Source organism: Mauremys reevesii, unplaced genomic scaffold, assembly GCF_016161935.1.
Source record: "Mauremys reevesii isolate NIE-2019 unplaced genomic scaffold, ASM1616193v1 Contig63, whole genome shotgun sequence".
NCBI lineage: Eukaryota > Metazoa > Chordata > Testudines > Geoemydidae > Mauremys > Mauremys reevesii.
The window spans coordinates 218,635-224,634 of NW_024100877.1; positions in this window are offsets into that span (position 1 = coordinate 218,635).

A 6,000-nucleotide genomic window follows, 5' to 3' on the forward strand; every position below is an offset into this window, starting at 1 on the left:
ACTCAGGGATGCATTATTATACACAGATACAAACAAGTTACACATCACTCCTGACGTATTGAGGTGCAACCCCTCTACGCAGCAAGGTACAAGCCCTCTACGTAGTAAGGTGCCGCCTCTCACCTTGTACATGTTGGTTTGAACAAAACAACTCTCTCCATCATATTACCCTTTTGGCCCTGTCATTGGGATGGGTCAGCCTGTTCCTTGTTATGTGTGTGGAGTGTACAAGTATGCGAATGTTCTGATATCTGGTGTCCAGCACCTTTTAGGTATGTCTCTTTTTGCAGCATCAGCCCTTTCCTTGCCAGCTTCTGTGAGCAGGGCCTGCCTCTGGCTCACAGCTTCACTTTGCGTTATGTTAGCAAAGTCCTGACCATTACTTTAGTTCAGGCCTCAGGCCTCATACCGGGCCTCTGATAAGGGTTTATGTTTCAGGGCCTCCTCTTACTAAACTCTCCTCATACGGAGGCTGTTCCATATCCTAATCATTCTTGTTGCCCTTTTCTGAACCTTTTCCAATTCCAATATATCTTTTTTGAGATGGGGAGACCACATTTGCACACAATATTCAAGATGTGGGGGGACCATTGATTTATATAGAGGCAACATGATATTTTCTGTCCTATTATCTATCCCTTTCTTAATTATTCCCAGCATTCTGTTTGCTTTTTTGACTGCTGCTGCACAGTGAGTGGATGTTTTCAGAGAACTATCCACAATGACTCCAAGATCTCTTTATTGAGTGGTAACAGCTAATTTAGATCTTGCTGAAATAAATTAATAAGAAGAATAAGAATATAGAACCACATTTCTCCCCCCGGCAGCCTTCTTTCCTGTATTACAAACCCAGGGTGCAGGCCAGAGAAGGGCGATTCCACAAGACTCCATAGATGGAAATTTCCTTTGATTATTCCAGGAGGGGTGGTCCCTTCCCTTTTCCTTGAACAATGAAAAGGGGGACTGAGGATCCAGGGATCCCCTTAGTTAGGCACAGATCTCAGTGATCCACTGGTAGCTAGACCCCCCCCACCCACAATCTCTGGGCCTTCACAACTGGTCTAGGAACCTCTCCAGCTCCCTGCTAGCACAAGTTCATCAGAGATGTGCTCCCAGGGCCTGTCACAATAGCAATTTGTAATGATGATGCCTTTTATGGGACACGACTGAGAGTGTCAATTCAGGACAAATTGCTTAGAGCAGGGCAGTCACAGCCCAAGGCTGGGAGTCCTTTATTACTAAGGCACCAAACCAGCCAAACAGAGAGGGCTTCGGACTCATCCCACTGGCTAACCAGAAGTCATAAAAGCAATTCCTTCAGACACTCCAGCTTCCCTGTATCACCACCAGCACCACTCCTTGTGGGGATGAATGGTTATGAAAACCAATACCCCAGTAAAAAAAAAAAAAAAAAAAGCTTCTCCCAATCCCAAAGAACCAAACCAAGCCAATATACAAGTCAGATCTTACCCACAAATCATGCTGTTGCCAATCCTTTAGAATCTAAAATCTACAGGTTTATTTATAGAAAGAAAGAAATATAAATGAGAGTTAAAATGGGTCAAATGGAATTAATTACATTCAGTAATGGCAAAGTTCTTGGTTCAGGGTTGTATCAGTGATGGAATAAACTGCAGGTTCAAATCAAGTCTCTGGAACATCCCCAGCTGGGATGGATCATTCAGTCCTTTGTTCAGAGCTTCAGTTTGCAACAAGTTTCCTCCAGAAGTAAGAAGCAGGATTGAAGACAAGATGGCGGAGATGCAGCAGCATTTTATAGTCTCTTGCCATGTGGCCTCTGCTTTCTTTGTTCCAAAGACAAGCTACCCAGCACATGGAATGGAAAAACCTTAGAGTTCTGTCCATAGGCTTGTCCCTGCATGTCTTGCTGAGTCACAGGGTCTATCTGCCTTGTCTCAATGGGTCAGTTGTACAGCTGATGGTCCTTAATGGGCCATCCAGCAGGCTAGGCAGTGCTGATGCCAGATTGTCTGGGGTATCACCCAGAAGCACAGCACAAGTTTGAAATACAGACAGTACAGAGCTAATACTTATAACTTTAAATGCAAAATGATACGTGCATGCAGAGAGCATAATCATAACCAGCAAATCACAACCTTTTCATAGACACTTCACATGGCAACCTTTGTACAATATTTGCTGCAAATGTATAACAGTGGTAGCAACAATGACCTATACGGTCACAGTTTCTGTCAATAACATCACACCACTGCCTGCATGATCTGCTGAAGGGGCATTGAACAGGGTGGAGGGGGCTGCACAGAGATGGTTAGGTTAGAGGGCTGGTTAGAGTAGCTGACGGGCACAATACCTCAGCCATAGACTGGTCACGAGGTTTCATGCCGAGAGTGCAGCCATAGACTCCGTCAGTGCAACCATTATTTATGCTATGAGGGAGAGGCAGATCAAAAGCCTCCAATTTCTCTTGGGGATCCAGGCAGCTGCAGCTGGGCAGCATCATGGCAGCTGAGCTTTCAGAGAAAAGTGATCCATTTTCTATGAAAAGTCATCCAAAAAAAATAATGAATAAAAATAAAACATTTTAGTTTAGGTCATAATTTGTCATGGTGGGGGGAAACTCTCTGTTTTTCAGCCCAGCTCTGGCTCAAACAATGAGCCTCTATCTCTCGTATTGCAGGACTACACCCCTAGGTGGCAGCAGTAGCCCCCCCATCAGGCTCCCAAAGAGAGCAACCCTGACCTCTGTTAGGGTGGCTATGCCATTTCTATAACACAGGAAGCCCCTGGAAAAGGCTTGTCTTTAGCAGACCATACATGAGTGGAATAATTTAAAAGCCGAAGAACGGACATATTGGATCAGATCAATTTTCCATCCAGTCCAGTGTCCTGTCTTCTGACAGTGGCCAGTGCAGGTATTTCAGAGGGAATTAACAGAACAGGGCAGTTATCGAGTGATCCTGTGACAGATTTCTGTTACCAGTCTGCCAGTGGCATCAGTTGATCAGGCTGATGCCTCAGGATCGTTTGGGGAGGAGATGACATAACACACCAAGTGTCTAAATTTTAATGCTTTATTAATAAAATAATAAAATCACGACACAGAGTGCTGGGAACACTCCCACATCACTCAGGGGTAGAAGGAAAGTGTTAGTGCCCCAAGCCCTAACCCACTTTCATACTCGCACACACACGGCCCAGACTGGCCAAGTTTGGGTGCAATATCAGAAGAAGGGGGAGGAAGGGTGGACGAGGGGGCTGTCCTGGGCCCAGGCCGTCCAAGGATCCACTGTGCTCTCCGAATTGCTCTAGCTCTCAGGAGGGTTTTAAGTCCTGGGCTTCTTTGGGGGTGTTCCATTTCACGACCTCTGTTCCTGGTGCTCTTTGTGCCAGTCCAAGCCGCTTTCTGTGGTCTCTTTCCCTTTTCCCAAACACCCCGGCTTGGCACCGCTCCCTCTCTTGTCGTCCCATCTGTGTTTTCAGATTCTGCAGCCCTGGGCTTTGTTTTCTTCTTTGCTGGCCTTGCTGTCTTGCAGGTGCACGTCTGTGCAGTGGGATTTTTTCTCATGGCTGCTCAGGCAACTTTCAAGCCCCCGTCTTTCTTAGCTCACAGCCAAATACCAGCTGTGAGCTACAACCTTGGGCTGGCTGAAATGTTGAGTTAACTTGTTCTCTGCTCTCTTCTTCTTTTCCCCCTTCTCGGCCTCTCATACCCTGTAAAGGAAACTTCCACGCCCCACTCGCACACCTTTGACCCTCCCCAAGATGCTTTGCAATGCTTGCACCAGCATTAGCAATATGCAGTGCTGATCTGCCTTCCAAGGGGACTGCCTGAGGGAGGGGGACATTGGGTTGTGACAATCCATTCCCTGCATCTCCTCCCAGATTCTGGCAGTCAGGGGTTTAGAGGCTGCTTCCCTGACCATCTTGACTAATAACTATTGATGGACCAATCATCCATGAAGTTATCTAATTTTTTTTGACCCGTTATATTTTTGGATTTCACAACATTCCTTGTTAATGAGTTCCTCAGGCTGACTGTGCATTGTGTGAAAAAGTATTTTCTTTTGTTTTTTTAAAACATGCTGCCTATTAACTTCACTGGGTGACCCCTGGTTCTTGTGAAGGAGTAAATAACACTTCCTTATTCACTTTCTCCACTCCACTCATGATCTTAAAGACCTCTATCATATCCCACCAAATCCCACACCCCATGGTGAAAGGAGCCCCGGACTATCTGGAGCCTCCCCTGCTCCAATCTGCTCCATGCCTCCTCTCCTGAGACCTGAAGCCACGCCATGGGAAAAGCTTGTCTCTTCCCAAAGAACCTCAGTTGTTTATATGTGCCATGCAGATTCCAGGGCAGCTGAGGAGGTGGTTGTGATGCTACCCCCATATGTTTATGATATAGTTATGATGCATCTTGTACAAAACATGTCTTGTGAGGTGTCTGTGGAAAAATTATGGTTTGCAGAATATGATGATCCTATTTGTGTGCATGTGTCCTTTTTGTATCTGAAGTTATGAATATTGACTATGTATCTGTATTTCAAATATAGTTACAGTGGGTGACACCTACTAGGAAAAATGCTTCCAGTCAGGACAGGTGGTTATAAAGAGCCTATTCAGGGAATCGTTTGCTGAAGCCCCAGAGAGAAAGAGTAAAGTCACAGAAACTGCTTGGGAAATGGGATATTGTCTCTTTAATTCCTCTATAGCAGTGGAAAACAGTCTGCTACCAGGGTGGGTGTGGTTGAGACCCATTCCTATGGCCTGGTGCCCATTTAATTTGGGCTTGAGTAGGGACTGGGAGTGGCTGGCTCACTACAAAACCAATTTTCCCTCTCTTGGTATTGACACCTCCTCATCAATTATTGGGATTGGACCATATCCACCCTGACTGAATTGGCCTTGTCATCACTGGTTCTCCACTTGTAAGGTAACGCCCTTCTCTTTATGTGCCAGTATATTTATGCTTGTTTCTGTAATTTTCACTCCATGCATCTGAATAAATGGTTTTTTACCCACGAAAGCTTATGCCCAAATAATTCTGTTAGTCTTTAAGGTGCCACTGGACTCCTCATTGTTTTTTATGGCAGTGGACAAGCACTTTCACAGGGATGAAATACCAGCTACTAACAGGCTCTTTATTATAGTAGGGAAAGGTATAACAAGAACCAGTGGCTGTAAACTGAAGCCAGATAAATTACATTTGGAAATGAGGCACACATTCTTAAACACAACTGTGCTTAACCAGTGGAACAAACGCCCAAGTGAGATGGTGGACTTTCCTGATCCCTCCAGACAAGTCCTGCACGCATTCCTGTAAGAGACGCTTTAGAGGAACACACGTGATGCGTTAGTCAAACACAAGTCATTGGGCTCAATACAGGGGTTACTGGGTGAAATTCTCCAGCCTGTGCTATAGAGGAGTCAGACTAGATCGGTGGTTCTCAATCTTTTTTGATCACGCCCCCTTCTTTGTGTCTGTAAGAGTTTATGCCCTCTTAATACATATACTCATTCTTATTATACCTTTCCCTACTATAATAAAGAGCCTGTTGAATAGCCCTGTCCACAGCTGCTGCAGCGCCAATGGATCACAAAGCACCCAGAGCGCTAAGGAAGGGATGTTTAACCAGAAACGGGACAGTGACAGGCCAGGTGTAATGGGAAACAGCATCCACATCCCTTCTCTTTATTGACTCTATAGGCAGGAATTCTGAGGTTAGAGAAGCCACTGATACAGCTCTTTATGGGCCAAAATCCCACTGGCCCCACAGCTCTCCACAAACACAGTCACTTTGTAAATGCTGCTGCCTTCCTTCTACCAGTGCAGTAGCCTCCCTCACCAACCCCTCTTCCATTGCTCCAGGCCTTAGATCCTGTCAAACTTCTCTCTCCACAGTGGAGATCATTAGCCCATTCCATCTTGGATGTATGGGTCCGGGATGGAATAGGGGGCGTATGTTTTACACGGCCCATGTCAACAGTGCTGGAGTTAGCTGATGAACTCACTGT